This window comes from Excalfactoria chinensis, chromosome 2 (assembly GCF_039878825.1).
Source record: "Excalfactoria chinensis isolate bCotChi1 chromosome 2, bCotChi1.hap2, whole genome shotgun sequence".
NCBI lineage: Eukaryota > Metazoa > Chordata > Aves > Galliformes > Phasianidae > Excalfactoria > Excalfactoria chinensis.
In genome coordinates, this window is record NC_092826.1 from 26,855,865 (window position 1) to 26,876,498 (window position 20,634).

Genomic DNA, 20,634 nt, shown 5'->3' on the forward strand with positions numbered 1-20,634 from the left:
CTAATTAAAAGTTGCCACTTTTCTTGCACTTGTGATTAGATGGGAAGAGAATAAGAATAAATACACAGAGGATGAATTTCTACCATATTTAACAGGCCGTGACAAAGAAGGAAGGAAGCGTTGTGGTGAAATTGGTGTCTGTGTGTCGCTGTGAAGCAGCTGGCATTATGGGTGGAGTTGAGGAAAAAGCTGTGTGTTAAGGGCCAAAATGAGCACTGCAGGTCATTTTCTCACGCTTTGTCTCTCTGTGGGAGTAACCAGCAGTGATTGACTGAAATGGGCAATATTTTACCAAGTAGGAAGCAGATAAAAATTTTATAAACAGGATACTTCATCATTAAAGAACAGAAACAATTGCATTGACCTTGACACCAAATGAGTGAAGCCAGCATTGTGATAATTGAGAATGTAACCAAGCAACAGTTCTGTAGTCACTTGCACTGCATGATTTCTTGTGGAGAGTGCCAGTAATGGGGAGGCCTGAATCAGCAAAACAGCTGGTTAGTGCTTACAAAAAAGGAAATTATTTCTTTGTGCAGGGGGTTTGAGTTGTAATACGTGCTTATGCTGATTGTAATTTGGGCTTACGTCAAAAGAAAGTAATTGAATCAGTATATCCTTCTGAGCAGGCAGACAGCCCGACAGCATCCCGCGTTTCTTAAGCTGCTTTAGATACACAAGCCTGTTCTGAAAGTTAGTGCTGTAGAAGAAATGGTATCTTCCTGCAGAACTAGCCTGTTTTATATCCATTTCAGTTTACTTTGGCAGTAATTGGACTTCTCAGTCCTTCTTGTTTGCATTGTACAACCTCTACTTGAAAAGCTGGACTGCAGTTTTAGCTAATTTAGTTTTGAAAGCCATTCAAGTAAGTTATTGCAACCGACAACTGAAGTTACACTCTAACTTCGTTTTACTACTCTTCCAATACTACAGCAAGACAATTCCCTGCAGAGTTAAAGGGACCCTTTACATCTGGAATAAGCATCTAGGAAAAGGAAGGTATTTACTTCAACCTACGTCAGTTTACAATCCAAATTAGTGAAGTTTGGATTAGTTAAATTTGGCAGCCACACTGCCACCACATTATTGGCTATCTAGAAGAATGCACTGCAAGGCTGGTACTAATGGAAGCCTGCAACCTCTTCATGCTCAGCAAATCTCTTACTGCTGCCTTTGATTCTCTCTTTCTAGATACCAAACCAGTACAGTCACTAATAACAGTGGGTTTCTGGGCGTGAGACACAATAAAGTGCAGAAACCACTACAGGACACTGTCAGTGCATGGGTATAAACTACACTGTGTACAGGTGCCTTTAATAGTAATTTGGTCTATGTAATCCATGTTGCTGTGAACATTATATGGACAAGACAATAAAGATTTCAAAATTCTCAGTCTAACTTCTTTGGAAGAACTTCGAAGGTCAGAGATTTTAATAAAAGTAATGAAAATGAGTTTAAAAACAACATTAGTTGTGAAAATTTCTTCTTTATTTTTTTACCTAGGAGGAAGTGTTTGTCGATACTATCCTTTGCTGGAACATCAAGATCTACAGAGACTCTTGAGGTATTATTAATCTGATTCTTTTTTATTTCCTGTGGCGGTCAGCTTGGCTTTAGTTCAGCTTTATGAGGATGCCCTCAATTTATGAACAATGTTATGCTAAGCATTACATGTAGAATTTACAGAAGCCTTTGCTTGCAGTTTCATGAGCCATGGTTTGCTGCATGTTTGTGTATAAAGTAAAGACATGGTACATTCTGAAAATGCAGTTGTTGCTATGGCTTAGGAAGCAATACTACTGTTTTCAGCTGAAAGACTTGAAATCAACTGGATATGTTTTTGATATGCTTATTTAGAGAGCCTTTCCTTATCTCTCATCTCCTGCCCTGGTGCTGGGTGATTTGGTTGGTAGATCTGTTTTGGAAGAGCAAACCAAGGGCTGCCTATCAGAATCTGTCATCTTTGCTTACTTTGCCAAGTTCTTAAAAGCTGCTGCTGCTGCTGTGATTTCTGTAGATGCTGCAGATCTATACACTGTGTTTGCTTGTTTCAAAGCCTTTCTGAAAGCATAGCTAATGAGGGCTCCATGGTACGGACAGAAAATAAATAACAAAACAGACAGCTGGGTGTCATATTTTCTGTTGAATTTATAAAGCTATCCCTCTACAGAAGGAATGAAGACGGGTGCTATGGTTATGAAGTTGCCCTGGGAATGCAGTCTGCAGCACTTATCTTGTACCTTTGCATGGGGATCACTGAGATCAAGTCTTCATTATGTAGGCCTGTGTTGCTTTCCATTCATTTACTGAAGGTCTGACGAGACTTGAACAGCAACACATTTGCTGTTTAAATAATTAAGGACTCCTAACACTTAGCGGATGTTGATTTCTCAAAAACTACAGTTGTTTATTATCCCAAGTATCTCAGACCTTGTTGTGAGGCTGTTTCTGCTAAGTGATGGTATGGCACTGGACCAAAGATAAATCCGGTTTCTGTGGGGCTAAATTTCTGCTTCTCGTTCATCGTAATGGCAAGGTCACAAATAGATCTGGGGTGTATTAGCTGTTTTCCTCACCTTGGCAATCATTTGCTCTTTCCCTATTATTTATTTATTTATTTATGGTTTTGTTTTGTTTTGTTTTGAGCTGAACTGAATTCAGGGGAAACAAAAACATTTTATTTTGGGAAGAGGGTGACAGACAACTTCTTGGTGACTTTAGTCTGGGAATTACCTGCTTTGCATAGAATTGACTTTTATTGGTGCTGGTGGGTTGTTGACATTTTCTAAGCTAGCGATTGTGAATCCCGACATTAGCTATTATAACTTTATCATCCAGTCAGCTGAGTGATCCCTCGTAACTGCAATTTGAGGGATTTTGCTCAAGTGGTTGTAATTGAGCAGATTGGTAATGGAGGAGCGTTCAGTTCTTTCTGAATATGAATTGTTGACTTGTGCAGTTTATTTGGTTATATGTAATGCACTCTGTGGCTCAGTTCAGAAATACTTTGTACATTGCAAGTCCCTTGCAATTGCAGCAGCAGGACAAGGGGCAATAAACAAACTAGAATACAGGAAGTTCCATATGAACGCAAGGAAGAACTAATGTACTGTGGGGGTGACAGCACTGGAACAGGCTACTCAGAGAGGTTGTGGAGTCTTCATCTCTGGAGATATTCAAGATATGGCTGGACACTCCTGTGCAACCTACTGTAGGCAACCTGCTTTAGGAAGGGATTTAGACTTGATGATCTCCAGAGGTCCCATCCATCTCCCACGATTCTGTGATTTGTTCACACAAAATCAGTGGCTCTACTTATTTCGGAAAGCAGAAGCTGAGAGTGTACTCAGTTACCACAACTCGTCTGACTTGATACCTCCAAAGCTACAGTGAATGAGTTTGTGTGAATATACTCCTTTTTATTTATTTTTTACTATCCACACATAGTGCACAGGTGCTTCAGTCCCAGATCTCATGCTCATGTGAAGTACATAAATATAATTGGTATAGAATTGATGGAGGCATTGCTTCGTGTTAGTAATTTTCTTTAAAAAGAATATAGAAATCCACAAACTTTGCCAAACATCTCAAAGATAAAATCCATATAAAATCAGTTTGGTATCACACATGCTTCTGGTGCCTTTGGAAGCCAGAGGTTTATGATGGTTGTCTTTTAATCTGCCAAAGATGAAGCCTCGTAGTTCTGAATTTCTATTCTGTGTAAACAATACTCAAATCTGGAAATGAAACACCTCTGCGAGGTCAGACGGCTTTCTTTCTGTTTCCTGTCACTCGTCATTTTGGAAATTCTGTTTGCAATAAGAGTAGGTTGATGTTTCTAAAGGACCTGGATATGCTGAGCACTTGCACAGGAAATTGGGACTTGTGAGCAAGTTAGCATGTGCCGGGATACTCTGTCAGTGTTAGACAGCCAGACAACATCATCGGAGCAGAGCTGTAGGTCCAGTGATTTTTTTTTCCTTTTTCCTCAGTGCAAAAAAAGTTGGGGATGTTGCTGCTGAAAAGGAGGATTGATTTTGGTGAGATGAAGGGTCTTGTAAAAATCTGGATTTCTTTCTCTCTCACACCACCCAGAAACAGCTGTTTGGCCTTGAGTGAGGCTGAGCGGTGAAGACAGGATCCTTTCAGCAAGCTGCTACTGGAGAAATAGCAGCAAAATTCAACATGGTTGTGGGGGATTTTTGACTGCGTAAAAGCCAAACAACCGACTCCGGTCACAAGGCAGCCGTGGTTTGGAGTGTGGCTGAAGGGTGTTCAGAAGGAGGTGAGGAAGTCAAGTGATAAAGGAGGTGGGTGGGCGGAGGACTTCTTTCAAACCTTTACTCTGCAGATGATCTCTCACAGTATGAAAGCACACCTCAAGATGCCTCAGTGGAACAGTCTGGGTATTTTGCTGGTGTTCTTCCCCTGGGTGGTTGTGTGTCTGGCGCACCAAGCTGGGGGATTTAAGGCAGTATTTTCTCACTGACATTACAGCGTCAGTTGTATGAAGCATCACTATTCATTCAATATAGCATAAAATTCATTCAATATAGCATTTTTTGACAACTTATGCTATATTTTATATATAATCATGTATCAGAGCTTCCTGTCCATGTAGCATTTCACTTCCTCCAATTTGGTAGAACAGGTGTTCTGTGTCTGCGTTGATGCTGATGGGCTCCCCCATGCTAGCCTGTAGTGTAAGCCTCAGAACACCTCAGCTACAGCTTCTGCATGTCTATGTTTCTTTGCCCAAGACATCAGGCTTCCTTCTGCTTTCTTTAAACTGCATTTCCAGATGGTCAGCTCTCCTGCATGAGTAACTGCCCCAGGCCAGGGCACGCAGCTGCAGCTCCTCTGCCTAAAAGGGTCATCAATATGTAAAGTTTGTGCTTTTCATTATGTGTATGTAGCGGGAGGAGCCACTTTGTCAGTGTGCTCCCAGGGGGAGGATCTGCACTGAAAGGTCTGCATAACAGCAGGGCAGAAATTCTTTCAAAGGATATGTCCCTGGGCTGGACACCAGTGGCTTGGAGTCAGTGGTCTTACAGGTCATTCATGAGTCTTGCCTTTACCTCTTCTCTCTCTTTCTCTGGTGCTGTTTTGAGCTGTGGTGTATGTAAAGGAGTTAAAGACCCCTGCCTTGTAATGGTAGGTAGGTAAGGTTGTCTTTTTTTGATCTGTGCTGAAAAGGTAGAGTGGTCCAGATGTCCTGCAATGGATTTGAATCACTGGGGCTATGGTGACGGATGCCAGAGACACAACCTGAGGTGGGTGTGGAAACAGGCTTACACTGCAGGAATGGCCAGTGTGATTACAGAGCTGCATAAGTTTACCCTGCTTTTGTTTGATCCCAGGTCTGCTGCAAAAATATGAGGTGTTTGTGGAAGAAGGTATTTAAGAAATAAAATGAAGGCAGTTGTAGTAGCAGACAGCTTTATTACACAGATGTATACCAGAACTGCTCCAAGTGGAACAGAGTGAAAGATTAGTTGCTGCCGTATCTCTGCCACATGAGTATTAGAAATTTGTAGATAAGTAATAACCAAACACTTGGCAATCAGAGAATCTATTTGCATTTTAAGAGGGCAATATTCTTCTTCTTCAAATAGGATGCGCAGTGAAATAGCATCAGAGCTTTCTTAATGACAGTCCTCGAAGCTCAGTTTGGAGAGGATTTGTTTTGTTATTAAAATTACTCCACGTATTTGAGACAGATTTCAGCTCAACAACTGCCTAACACATGCTAGACACATATTGATTTTTTTGTCTTAGACCAACGTTTCCCCTGGGCATGGTATTATTTATTCATAAAGCAGGAATGATGCCTGACAGGCAGTTAGGAGGGTGTATATCTCTAGTCCAGAAACAATGTGCAAAGCTTTGCGAGGACCCCAAGAAATCAATGTGCTGATGCTGAAGTGCAGCCTTTTAATTCTGAGCACACATTCTCGCAGTCGTTCAGTGCAGGAAAGAAAATTTGAATAACAAATAGTTACTATAAACCTAAATTTTCATTCATCTTTATTCCAGTTACCCAAGCTAAGGGGAAGGAGAAGGCAGATAGCCAAGCCCAGGCACCTCTAAACCATAAAGCAGGCTTGCTGCTCTCCTACTTTGCATGTTTGTACATAGAGTACTGTTATCAATACAGATTTTAAGCCCAAGCATTGTTTGGAGAGTCAGAACTTCCAAACCGTGTGTGATTCATAAGCACTTATTCTAATTGAATATTAAATTGATGTCTGTACGGCTGATTAAAATAATAAATAGCTGGTCTTTTTATAATGTGGTTTGAAATATTTTGGATAAGCTGTTCATTGGGATTGACCTGTTGGAAATAAATAGGCAAAAGGAGATTTGTTCTGATTTTGTTTATTTGGAGTTAGATCACAGCACAAGTAGTATTTGCTGACGGAAAATGTGTTTCCAAAACTGTATTGTCTACTTAATAAATCAAGCTCAGGATATTCTAACGTGAAGTCTTATCTGAGCAGATACTTCTCTCAGCAATGTGAACTTGGCCTTGAATCTGAATGTAGTTTGATATATTCAGGAGTTTTGAAGTTTGCTTTGTGTATTTGGAGGCAAACAACAAAAGCCCCTCTTACCCATTCAGTGGGCATGAAGTTCCCGTCTTGGTTAATGAAAAAAAAAAAAAAAGGATGTTATTTAAAATTAAACCAAGTTAAACTTCTGAATCTAAGAAATTAACGTGTGGTCCTTAAGTTGATTTGCAGACCACCTAATATTGGTAGGGGAGGCTTTGACCTCTTCAATCCCGAGGCATCACAGTAAATGCAATTTTAAATCATTCAACTGGGACGGCACAATCTCTGTCCACACAGGACATGTAGGAGCACCTGAAGTGTGCACGCTTATTTTTTTTTCTCCGGGAAGTGATGTGGTCTTAAGAAAGAATGAGAACAGAATTACCGCTGAGGTATCTAATAAGAAATCAAATGGCTGGACTTTCATAGATGTGAAGACGATACCAGGAAAGCACTGAAGTGTTTTTATATGACCCTTTTGTTGATCTGAAAATCTCATTTCATTTGGCTCGATCTGAAGGAAGTATGAGAAAAATGACATTTCTGTGGGCTCTTGTACGTGCTGCAGTGGACGCAGGTTTTTATGGTTGCAATCTGATGCAAACGCATAGTCATGAAAATGTGTGAGTTTTGATTTACTCTTGCCAGTACCTCTGAATGCTGCCGTTAACTTGCAAGATTGACTGTGTATTTACAAGCAGGTTTCAAGTAACAAATTTACTGCATCGCATTAGGAATATCTGAATGTTAACTAGCAACTTTAAATGTCAGTTTTCCAAACTGTTAAACTGGAGCTGTAATAATAATTCTTTTAATCTCTTTAGATATATGGGAGGCGGTCAGTTAACAGGGTTTGTTCATTTGATGCTCAGTGCATCTCTCTGCCTCTCTGAGCTCTATTTTCTTAATTTAGTTCTGTCATTACTGCTGTCAGGAACGTAATTCTTTGCTTTTGACAGCAGAAGAATACGCAGCCCCAGATAAAGCACTGCAACATGAATATACGCATTTTCTGCTTCACCAGCCTGGAGTGCTCTTCAGGACATTCAGCCAGAGGATGTCTGCACCAGCCCTGGTCACTCCAGCTCTCCCCCTTGTCAGTGAAGGAAAGTAGCGACATTTAGGACACAGTCCATTTAACCTATTTAGGAGGCTTATTTTACTGTACACTGAGATGCATCCTACAGGAGCCTGCAATCCGAGGGGAGCTTGGGTACCCAGTTGTGGGTTGGAATTCAGAGCCAGGCTATGACAGGCACGTTCAGTTATTTATGAGCAGGCAGGTCCTCGTGGGAACACAACGTCTCCATTTGAGCTGGTGCAGTTGTAAAGCAATGCCTCTCTCCCCCTGAGCTATTTGCTGCTGCCTGCTGTGCTTCATCAGCCAGTATGGGTGACTGACCAGGCACGATTTTCTTGTTATCATCATGATGGTCCTCAGTGTGCTCTTCCAGCATTCAGTAATGTAGGACAGTGGTATGCTAGCAAACTAGAGTATTACCTACCAACTTTCATTCCAGCGTTGATCCTTACTAAATTTTAGAACACTAAGCAAAAAAAGATTAAAGGCAATCCATACATTAAACATACTTCTTTGGTAAAGTTTATCTGATTACAGTACAGTGAAGAGAGTTCACTTGGTTTTATGATGTGTTCCTAAGGTGGCTTTCATCTGATGCTTTGTTGGAACTTCAAATGAAAAGTGCTTGATTTATGAAATTTTTACCAGTAGTTTCCAAATGGAAAGAAGATTTCTTCTTCATTTTTCTCTTTATATCTTTTCTTTTTTTCCTGAACAATAATTTATGGAACCTCGACATGATTTTATCGAAACACATTGCTTCAAACAAACCAACAGATGTTTTGGGAGGTTTAATAAGAGGACATCAGAGGTCATCCATCTCAAAGGTCAACTGCGTAAAAGGCAGAATTGCTGCTGAGATTGTCACGTCAAGAAAGACAAGTGTGTTAAGACTCGGCTTTATTACTGAGCTCTAACTGATCGCAGGTTCCGTTGCTCTATTAACTTGCACGATGGCTGAGCTAAGGAGACAACAGAAAAAAAATGTTATCATCTGGAATATTTTCCAACAGAACTAAATAGCAGGTGGTATAAATGTAAATAAATTTATCAAAGCCAAAACAGTCGTAGAGCACAGCAGTTTCTGGCTGTTGCAAACAGGTCTTGTAGGAGTTATTAAAAGATGAAAACTCATGAAAATGAACAACATAGCTGATGGTATCCCGGGCTTAAAAAAACAGCTGTGAAAGATACTGTGGCACGTTTCTTCCTTCAGAGATGCTGGTGGGCTGAAATGTTTGAGTCAGCCATGGGGATGCCTGTGTTCATTAGATGAAGCCTCACTCCACTGTCAAGCATGGTCCACATACAGCCTGTGTAGTTCTTACCTTATTCAAACCTGATTTAAAATAAAGTTATTTTTCTTGTGAGCTTCTCCATAATATTTATCACTCTCTCTTGAACAGCAGTGGTAGTAAGAGGCAGCCTGTTTTAATATCCAGAGCCCATCTGGCCCATCCATCCACACATCCTTCCAGTTCACCTCTCATACTAGCTTCATCACTGGCCATGTATTCAGACCAGCGTCCATGTTCTACTTTTTGGTTGTTAGTAAGTTAAGGATGAGCTCTGGGCAAACATCAATGCACTTAGCTTCATTCTCTCCTTTTAATTCCCTTCTTAATATCTCCTCTTCCATAACCCCTAGGGGAAAGAAAAAAAAAATAGGTTAGTGGTGTGTTACAACCACTGTCTCTTTGTCAACCGTCCATATCCATTTATTATCCTTTGATTTATGTTTGAATATGACCCTCAGAGACAAGAACCATCTTTTTCTTCTTTATAAGCGCAACCTCCAGCATGCCTGTGTCCTGGCCCGTGACTTCTAGAGGCTACTGTAACATAAGGCAGAGAAAATAATTGTGATGGCTCAGTGCTTCACAACTTCCATGGGCTTTTTTACAGCACCATGTGAGGAAAACGAATGCTGTTATCATACAGCAAATGTGACAAATGAAGACATATGTCCTTAATAAAGAATGCTCCTAAAATATTTCTATAAATTTTATATGCCTGAGCTGAAGTACAGCTTATTTATTTGTTTGTTTGTTTGTTTGTTTGTTTTTCTGGAGGACTTAGGTCTTTTTTCTGTATTATCAGATCTCACAGGTTAGATCCTACAGCACTTCCATTTGCAGATGTGTGTTCAGTGCTGCTGCAGATCAGAGGGATGTGTATATATAGTATAGTATAGATGTGACATTTGCCTAGCAGGTAGGGGCACTGGGGTGCACCTTCCTCTTATTGAAATGTGGAGCTCACACACAATACATGCCAGTGCAGGGTGGGGGATCAAATCTTAGTTACTATTTAGTGTAGGAGTATTGTAGTTACCATTGAACCTATTTTTGAATGTCTTTGTCAGCAGTATTGAGTGTTGAACTCTCGTTGTACGGAATCTTGTGGCGTCCCCTTTTTGAAACCATGCTCAATCTGAAAGTATGGCTTTTTTGGTGTGCTTGAGCATCATCATTTTTAAATGTCACAGTGTGATGCTTTGAGAGGAGCAGGCTATCCCTAAGAGATAGGTTCCTTTTCAGCCATGTTCACACTTCCTGATGTCTTCAGGCAAGTTGTTGCTTTCTCTCTGTAAATACTCTTCAAGCTCTGGGTACTTTGAATTTTTGACATCTAGAATGACTTATTTTTTGGGGGATAGAAAACAGGAATGTATCTGACAAGCTGAGTCATTGGGTGTTAGTGGGTTCATGTTGCTTGTATGTGCTGCCAGGAAAGACAGTGAATAGGAGAAATACATAAGCATTACTTACCGTGTGTCCACTGTTTGTCACACTGCACGTCTTCTGTATGTGCAGGATGTTTGCTTTGTCTGCATGCATGTGTGTAATCATAGAATCATAGAATGGCCTGGGTTGAAAAGGGACGCAACAATCATCTAGTTTCAACCCCAGTAATGCATTTTAATTGGCATTTGAGCAAACAAATATGGAGCTACTCCACAACACATTACTGGAGTAAAAGAGGTTGAAGGGTGAAAATTCAAAATATACAAAGCTCAGTCTCTGAAATATATGACATAATATATTTCTTGCTTATTGAGGAAGTCATGCAGTGGATCTAGAAATACAAATCATTAAAACCATGAAATCGTAAGTCATAGTTGAGGCTTTTCCAAACTGAATTCAAATATATTTCAAAGGAAGGTCCCTAAGATGCAGTAAAGAGAGTTTATTCTTTTTCCTCTTGAGGATCTGAACTGAACATTCATGTTCTTGTGGTTTAAGATGGTAGATATGTAAGCACCACACAGTCATTTCCTCACCTGTCCCTTCTCAGTGGGGTGAGGGAGAGAATTGGGGGGAAAAAAAAACAAAGGAAGAGAAAGTATATTATGATAGTTTTATCAATAAATATATACATTTGTGTTTTTATTTCTATATATAAAATAAGTCATGCACAAGCAATTGCTCACCACCCAGCAAACAATGCCCAGCCAGTCCCCAAGGAGCAGCTGTCTGCCTGGCCAGCTCCCCACAGTTTTAAAAGACTTTTTTACATGGTGACTGGTGGTATGGAATGTCCCTTTGGCCATTGTAGGTCAGCTGTCCTGGCTCTATCCCATCCCCCAGCTCCCTGTGTCCCCCAGCCCTTCTGCTGGCAGGACAGTACAAGAATCTAAAAAATGAGTATGTCCTTGGCTCTGTACAGCGCTGCTCAATAGCAACTAAAGCATCAGTATGTTATCAGCATTGTTTTTCTCCTAGAGCCTAAATATAGCATCATGCCAGACACTATGAAGTGATTTTTCCTTCATGAGAAACACCCTGGCTGAAACTGGGACATAGATATAGAGCTGAAGAGAAGTTCAGTGCCAGCAGTACTCCACCTGGGAGGATTTGCTTCTCTGCAGATGCTGTCAGTAAAGCTGCCCATTACAGTGGTGTTTGCTGTGGTGTGGGTCCCAGCCAGGCTCAGTCCGTTCAGTTCAAGCAACCATCCGATTGTACCAACTGCTTTGGTAGTGACTTGACCTCCCAGTTATGTTCAGTTCTATGACTAAAGTTTCCTATGTTTAATACTTCACATCACTATTGCTTGGGAGTTTAGATTGACTAATGTTAATGAGCTTAATCAGTTTAGTATTCATATGTTTCTTTTCTAGTCTTTTTAAGGAAAATGTTTATCACTGTCTACCCTTGTCACCACCAGGAGCTGGTGTGGGCTTAGGCTTTCAGCCTTAGCTCTGCATGTTCATATATCTACATATTAAGAGATTCTGTCTTTTCTGAAGCCATCAAAACTTTTTAACTTCTTCTGTGGCCATCCATTGAACAAAGCAAGCTGCAAATGTAGCACTGATATCAACTTTATTTGGACCTACTGATGGACACCTTTTAGAGCTAGTGAAGCTGTAGTCTGCATCTTGCTTTGAGGTAGCAGGAAAAGGTGATGGGAAAAATCAGTTCTATCAATAAACCATCACCATGTTTGCTATTTGAGGCCCTGTAAGCATACATTTGCAAATGATTGCCTTAAAGCTTTTAATATTCTTGCACTGCTGAGCAACATTTTCAGTGCTTATTCACGGCATATACTCTTGGCACATATTCCTGCAATCCACATTAGGAAGAGATCCCCCTCGAATTAAATGGGCTCTTTGCCTGACACAGTCTTTCATTTTAAATAAATTAGCAGTAATAGGCTTGAACTGTAAATTATTTTTTTACTCCGAGCAACTTCACTAATAATTACCTTCCACTAATAAATACTTCACCACATCAGTGAGATAACAAGACCTTTTATTTCTAATTGTTAAAACTCAGAAACCACCTTTTATTTCAGGTATGGTTCTGTTGGAAGGGGGGTTTGGTTAGTTTTTCTGATAAGAAGAAAAGCAAACTTGTGGGTATAATTATGACATTGCCTCATGGAACTACTGCTTTCTGATACCTGAAATTTGAAGTTCTTACCCACTGAGCACCTTCAGCATTAGAGGCTGAGGTGGCCAGTTCTAGGAAGAATGGGTTGGTTTCTTTAATTTCCCAGGTATGCACTAACATTGACAACAGTCTGATTCATGCTAGAGTACATTTTTAATATGGATTTAAATCCACCAGGAATCAGGGTAGTGAAACGTGCTGCATGGCAGCTGGCTCAACAGCATTTTTAATCAAATAATGCATTCCAGCTGGTGGGGAGTCAACTGAGTTCTGAAGCAGATGTGACTTAATGCAGACCTTCCTCATTTCTTCAATAAAATGCATTACCTTTGCATATTAACCAAATGTGAGTGGAGGAGGGGAGCTGGAGGAAAAGCAAATCTGTAACCTAGGTAGAAATGAAATGAATCATAATAACCTCATATATATTAACTGTGTGACTTGCATGCATCGGTACAGGTTAGGGGATGGCCTGCTGGAGATGAGCTCTGTGGAGAAGGACCTGGGTGTCCTGGTGGACACCAAGTTGTTCATGAGCCAGCAGTGTGCCCTTGTACTCGAGAAGGCCAGAGGCATCCTGCCAGCAGGTCAAGGGAGGTGATCCTCCCCCTCTACTCTGCCCTGGTGAGGCCACATTTAGATTACTGTGTGCAGTTCTGGACTCCCCAGTTCAAGAAAGACAGGGATCTCCTAGAAGGAGTCTAGCAGAGGACCACAGAGATAATCAAGCGTCTGGAGTATCTGTTGTTTTAGGGAAGGCTGAGTAACCGGGGTCTGTTCAGCCTTGGGAAAAGACTGAGGGGGGATCTGATAAAAGTTTATCAGATCTATATGATCTATAATATCTATATGGAGGTGGGAGGCAAATGGATGAGGCCAGGTTCTCCTCAGTGATTTGTAGCAATAGAACAAGGAGTAAGGGCCTAAAACTTGAACATAGGAAGTTCCATATAAACATACGGAAGAACTTTATGGTAAGGGTGACAGAGCACCGGAACAGGTTGCCCAGAGAGGTTGTGTGGTCTATTTCTATGGAGATGTTCAAGACCTCTCTGGATGCCTACCTGTGCGACCTATTGTAGGGTACCTGCTTTAGCAGTGGGGTTGGAATCAATGGCCGCTTGAGGTCTCTTCCAACCCCTGTGATTCTATGGTTCTGTGACTCCATACAAAGGAGAATATGGGGTCTTGCACCCTGTGCAACAAATTAGCTTAGCCTCTTTGTACGTATCCACATACCAAAAAAATGATTTCTGGTTTGCTCTTGTGCTTCATAACTCATTCTCTGTGCTCTGTCCTTGAATACTGCATTTGTTGCACCTTAATTACATACTGTTGTCACTGACAGCAGGACTCATCTACAAGACAGCTGTCGGTCTCTGTCCTGTACTTAACTGGTGAAGCCACTGCACTGTGATTTGAACAGTTAACACCAGCAGTGTGTGAGTCTGTGACAGAGAGGAAGGAAGGGGTGCCATTCAGAGGGACCTCAACAGACTTGGGAGGTGGGCCCAGGTGAATCTCATGGGGTTCAACACAGCAAAGTGCAAGGTTTTGCACTTGGGCCAGAGGAATCCCAGGCATATATACAGACTGGGAGGAGCAGTCCTTGAGAGTAGCCCTGCAGAGAAGGACCTGGGGGTCCTGATGGATGAAAAACATGGGCCATCACATCAGTGTGCTCTTGCAGTCGGAAAGCAAATGGTATCCTGGGCTCCATCAGGAGAGGGGTGGCCACCAAGGACAGGGAGGCAATTGTCCCTCTCTACTCTGTCCTTGTGAGGCCCCATCTGGAGTACTTTGTCCAGGTCTGGGGCCCCCAGAAGAAAGACAGAGCTGTTGGAGAGGGTCCAGAGGCCACAAGGATGATCAGAAGGCTGGAGCACCTCTCCTATGAAGACAGGCTGAGGGAGCTGAGCTTTTTCAGCCTGGAGGAAAGAAGGTTGCGGGGTGATCTCACTGCAGCCTTTCAGTACCTAAAGGGAGCCTATAAACAGGAGGAGGAGGGGAGTCAACTCTTTGCAAGGGCGTATAACAGCAGGACAAGGGGAAGTGGTTTTAAGGTGAAGGAGGGAAGATCTAGGTTGGATGTGAGGGGGAAGTTCTTTACTATGAGAGTAGTGAGGTGCTGGCACAGACTTCACAGAGAGGTTGTGGATGCCCCGTCCCTGGAGGTGTTCAAGGCCAGGTTGGATGGGGCCCTGGGCAGCCTGGTCTAGAATTAAATGTAGAGGTTGTTGGCCCTGCCTGTGGTGGGAGGATGGGGGATTCACAGTCCTTGAGGTCCCTTCCAACCCTGGCCATTCTGTGATTCTGTATGGGAGTCATGGAAGTGAATATTGTTCAGTCATTTTTCAGTGACGTCTTTTTCTCTGCATTCTTTAAAAGTGTAAAGATTTTGATGGAATTCAGATAATGAGGATCTTATTGATATCTAGAGCTGAAACAACGTAATTGTACTTCAAAGCCAAACATAATGGCATTGGAAGGGTTAGTGCATATTGAAAAATGTCAATAGGTGCCACATTTTCAATGGTTTTTCTTGTTATGCGCTGTCCCATGATCTAAGCTAAGCACTTAGCCGGGACAAGCAAGCCATTCATCACTTGATGCTAGCTGGAGCTTATTTCCTGCTGTTGAAAGAAACTGCAGATGACACAAAAAGAGCATACATTGGCTAAAGCTCTCTCTGCTTAGAGTTTCAGCCTTGCCTGAATGCGTTATGCTGACTAATTTTCTGTTATTTCACTGTTGGACATTTCCTTGTGGAACCAAGATGAAGTTCAATATCACCCCATCCGTATCAGTGGGTTTTTGGTGGGAGAAGATATTACAGTGTCCTGCCCTCAGCTGAGAAGCACAAACTCTTTGACAGCTCCTATCCCTTAGCTGGAGCCGCAGAGGTTTGATACGTGCAGTGTGGCCTGAAAGTAGCGGATGAAAAAGCATGTGTGACCTGAGAGACCTTTTCTGAGCTGAGTTATCCCTGTTCTCAGTCCTTCTGAGGTCACTTGTTTCGGAGAGGAGCTGTTGCATGACAGCAGCAGAATCGAATCCTCTCCATTTTGTGCCAAAAGTCTGCTCTGAGGTAAGTTATCTTTAAAAGAAACCCTGTATTGTTACTCTATCTGTGTGTTCAGAACTTTATCTTCATTTAAATCCTATGGTAGAATACTAAGGAGTAGCTTTATGTAGGTGGTTGCAATTAGGTTAGATCTATTAGTCTTCGGTAGCAGGAGAATATTGATTTTGGTGTTTTTGCGCTGCCTTCTGACAGGATAGAGAAGTGATGAGTGAAAAACAAAGCCAGAGTGGTTTCATAATTTCAGGAAGTGTCCTGAAAACAAAAACAGATATTTATATAGCTTCATTTTATTGCCTTTATTACTACCATCATGCTTCTGTGGCCTCTACCAGTTTCTGACAATATTACAGTATATATTTGGGATCTTTCATATTCATCTCGGTTTTGCCATGTAAATTGACTTGTTCCTCTTATAGCTTATTAATGCCATAAGTAAGTTTAAATGGTTCTGAACATAAAAAAATGAAAGAAAAAATAAGTAGTCCGAGATATGAAGAAGGAGATACTAATGGGGATTTGAAGTAATCATTAGGCAAGCTTGTATATAGATGCTATTAAGAATTCATATTAGGTTTTCTGATGTGCATTTATAATTCAGGGGACTCATGGAAGCTTGCTTGTTTTTGTCTATGACTGGTCCAAAACAGACAAAAAAAAAACAGCAAAATTTGTTTCGCTGCAAAATTAGATTTGAAACTCGCCTTTCTATCATACAAAAGCAACAACGAACCTTCTGAGAAAAGCAGAAAAACTAACCCAGAGCAGCCAAGTGCATTTTGTCCAGGCACTTCCCAGTTGGCACCAAGAATCCGATCTCCAGTCACGTTTGACACACCCTGGTTTGCACCCGTGTGTCTTAAGCTACAGGTGGCAATATTTCTAATACCATCTTTCTCTGAAGGTGACATACTACTGACATACTATTGAAAAACATCAGATCTTCACCATTTTCAAACTAAATGCGATAAATTTACAGGCAGCCTTAGTAATGTAAACTAATGTAGGTGAGCACTGGTTGTGTTCTCATTTTCAGAGGTACCCTATTAGACAGCAGGCTCTCTTGATCTGTAAGGTGTATGTTGATGCCTGCTGAGGTTATGCCGTCAGTTGAGGTTGTGATGGGGAAATTAAAGGTATGGACTGGTCTACAGCCTTATAGACTGGAATGGCAATACACTGCTTTCCATTTGGATGCGCTGCATTCCATACACCGCGTGCTAAGTTCTGTCCAACAGTCTGTTGGTTTTAATGAGGTCGTGTCAGATTCACAGGATCCGTTGCAATGAAAACTGAGAAGTGAAGGGCAACACATTGCATTTTGGTCACGTGGTTTAAAAAAGCAGCGATTTCAGAGCTAATTATTCTATTTATGAAATGGTCTAATATATATTTTTAATGATTTGTTCGTTTCTTATAAACAAATACTTGTGCTTGTAGATGCTAATTATATGAGCAAAGCCCTTCACTTTGCATGGGCAGAGCTACATTTGTGTTGAAGTGTTTGTTGTATTCGTGCCAAAAAAACAACTGAAAAACCTCATTAAGATCTGATCTTTCAAATGTGCATGTACTTCACTTGACTGCTCAAATCGTGCTGCTTTGGCAGTGCTGATTTCAATACTTTGATCATGAAATACTTCATTTAAGGGGGAAAAAATTAATACAGCGGTGGTGTTGATCTGTATAAACAGCCGTTAATGAGCACATCTTGCACCCCTCCCTGGAGGCAGAAAACCATGTTTCCTCTGAGATGGGGAATGACGCTCACCAAAGGTAATTATTGTTTGATACCCATTTTGCTGCTGCTTTCTTAGCTGAAGATCAAACTTCAGAGTGACTGTTTCTGTGTTTCTCAAGGAAAAGGGCTGTGTGCTGCTCTCCAGTGTTCAGGCTTTTCGTCCTGTTTGCCATATGTTAGCTGCAGCAACTTCAGCACAGTCCCCCGAGCTAGTGGAGGAATAGCATAAAGAAATTCATGGAAGTAAACAATTAGTCAAGACTCTTCACAAATAGCAGAAGATAACTTGTGTGCCCAGTGGAAGAGGAATGTTTACTGTCGAGCCAGAAAAGAGCAGTGCTTTCCCTCTAGGCTTTACTGATTGGGAAGAGTTACTTATCTGAAAGCAACCTGGATGCCCAAAATACCTTATGTTAGATACCAGCAAACCATCATCTGAAGTTGAAGGGATGCAGAAGAAGGTAGGACAAGAGCACTGAGATAGTTAGGAGTTTGAAAACAAAAGTGAAGAGTGAAACAACATTAATGAGGGGTGGGGAGGTCACCAAGGAAAAGTAAAGAGTGAATCTCTTTGCCTGGCACTCCTGAAGGAATGGCTAGCAAACACTTCCCTCTGACAGCAGTTTGTGTGCCTTTCTGCTTGGCCAAGATCTCATTCATTATTATAACAAAGTATCTGAATTTCTTCTGTACTTTGTGGAGTTCTTCCTGCATTGGTTTTCATGTTTATTTTCTTAAAGATGACAAAAATGTGCAGACTGCCTGAATATTCTAAGAAGAAAAGCCAGCAGTTTATGTAAGTTTGCTCTCAGTGCGCAGAGAGTTGCTTCCAAAAGAAAATGCTGAAGTTTGGCTTTAGACTTTCCTCGGAACACAAATAAACTGTTGTGTATTTTTTTCTCTTTGTAGATTTTGTAGGTGTTTTTATTTCCTCCCCACTCCTTTAATATTTTTTTTGCTACTTATCTAGCATAACTTTGATATTTATCTTCGCACCGAGTAATTTACATCAAAGATATTTACATGAAGATATGCAGGGTTTTCGGAATGTTTCTTTACCAGTAGACAGAATAGGAAGCTAAAAGTCATCTGTTTTCCATTCCGTATCTGTTTTGCAGTGCAAAAGAAAGACATATGCTGTTGCATGTGTGATGAGGCTAATTCTGTCTTTGCCTTAATGGAGTTGTGCAGTGAGCATGCATTCTGATTAATTAGATGAGAAATTATGAATTTAGGTTTACAGTGGGCTCTTAACTGCTTTCTCAAAGCTGACTCCTTGTTCAAAGATCTGTGAAACCCCTCTCGCCTCAGGTCCTTCCCAGCCTGCTGTTGCTTCTGTCCTCATTTGGTGTTCTGTGCCTTCTGATGGCACTCCCAGTACCTCTGTAACAGAGATGTGTGGAAACGGAGGAGCTATAATGGTGATTTTCTCTTTTCTTGAGTGGGTGGGTTCAGCCTTAACTGCACAGCCACCGCAGCTTGTCCAAGTCTGGGATATTGCTGAGGTGGGTTGTGACCAACCACATGGTCATTTTGGCTATCCGCATCTGAGCCTCGCTGATTAGCATTTAAGGATTTATTTTTAATGGGCATGTTAAACACGGGCCAAATTTAATTTTAGTGTTGTCATTTAAAGTCATTTCTGTTACAAATGATTTGCTGGCAAATGGGACCTCGGGTCGGCCTTCATTTGGGGCTCATCCAAATTTCCATTCCTCTAAACACAACCGATCCAGCTGATTGTTCAGCTGTGCACAGAGCTGCTCAGTGTGTTAATGGAAATGAGTCATTCTGGCCACGATGAGTGCAACAGCTAAAAACCCAATACATTAATAACAAAATGTGTCTGCTGTCACCTCCTTTAAAAACAACTGAAATTTTGGTGTGGTTGGCTTTTACTTTCATCCATTCCAAGTGGAATCTGCTTTAAACAAATGCATATCTCGGATTTCCATGGGTATTTTTAGTGCAGAGTATAGTGTTGCTACTCAGTATATGAAAAAATTACAAAAATTCTTTTTAAATAATAATGAAAAATGAGCAAAGAAATCTAATTTGGCCCAAAAGAAAATGAATGAAGCTTAGAATAAACCCCTTTATAACAAAACATATCATACATGTGTTGCAAATGTATAGTGGAAGTGTCTACCGTGAGTTTATGTCCCATTAAGGTTCATGACAACCTGTCTTTTCTCTTTACTTTTTCCCTTCACTTGTAGTTTCTGAAGTCCCTGAAGATTCCAGGGGCAGAATGCATAAAGAACTCTTTAATGCTTGCAGCAATGCTCTGATGGTGTAAGACTTATATTAAGCATGATAACAATGGAAACATAATGTTGTACACAGTGGAGAGGGCTTACAGAAGAGGTAAAATGGGGATTTTGTGGCTGACGGTGGAGAGTCTTTGGTATAATTGTTTCAGAAATTAGATTAGAGCGTACATCATCTGAAACACTTTTTCAGCAGTGCTGTAAATTTAATGGCAAGGTTTTGTTGAGATGAGCTCTTGTGGTCTGCAAGCAAGAGAATCAATCAGCCCGTGCCTTTTCATTTGTTATATCCTTGGTAGGGATGCAATTAAATTCAGTAAGAAAGGTCACAGTGTGGGGTATACATTAACCTCACACTAACCCTGTATATGATACTGCTACTGAGAATGAGTTAATAAAGGTACCAATTGGAGCTGTACGTTTGTTCTCTTTTCTTCCTATCTGTGTACACACACACTTCTAATTACATCTCTGGGCATTACAACAATAGATACTTAGAATATTTGCAGTGCCACTAATTAGGTTGTGGGCTAGAGTGCAGTGGGAGAGACTGCTGAGTGCCACAGCTAGTGGCTGAAAATGCTTAAACTCATTTGTTGAAGTCGATGTTCATGCAAGGATATGTCAGTGAGAGAAGACTCCTTCATTTCCAAACTCTGCTGATGTTTCAAACAGCAGCTGCAAAAAGTGGGTTTAATTCCAAAGTGCAGTAACATTATACACATTAGCTCCAGGTGAGAGAAATTAGATTTCTAATTGAGGAAACTGGACAATTTCTTAGAGAGTGAAGAGAATCTGACCTTTCTAACCTTTCTGATTAAGGTGTGGGGAGGAAACCCCATTTGCAATTGTAACTGTCAAAAAAGAAGTAGTGCAGTGTAACATTAAGAACAGTGGTGCAGTTTCAGGTACATGTTGGAAAAACATAATGATCAACAGTTCCTATATGTGGGCACCTCTTCTCCAAAGATTTGGAGTATTTCAGGAGAAGTTATTAAATTTTAC

General features: G+C 41.0%; 1 protein-coding gene across 1 annotated transcript in view; it reads left to right on the plus strand.

Moving 5' to 3' along the window:
- PAG1 (phosphoprotein membrane anchor with glycosphingolipid microdomains 1) overlaps nucleotides 1-20,634 on the plus strand; it is a 103,149-nt gene that overhangs the window by 24,684 nt on the left and 57,831 nt on the right. The window contains exon 2 of the mRNA XM_072329088.1: nucleotides 1,504-1,564. The gene's annotated coding sequence lies outside the window, so the exon portion shown is untranslated. The remainder of the gene's footprint in view (nucleotides 1-1,503; nucleotides 1,565-20,634) is intronic.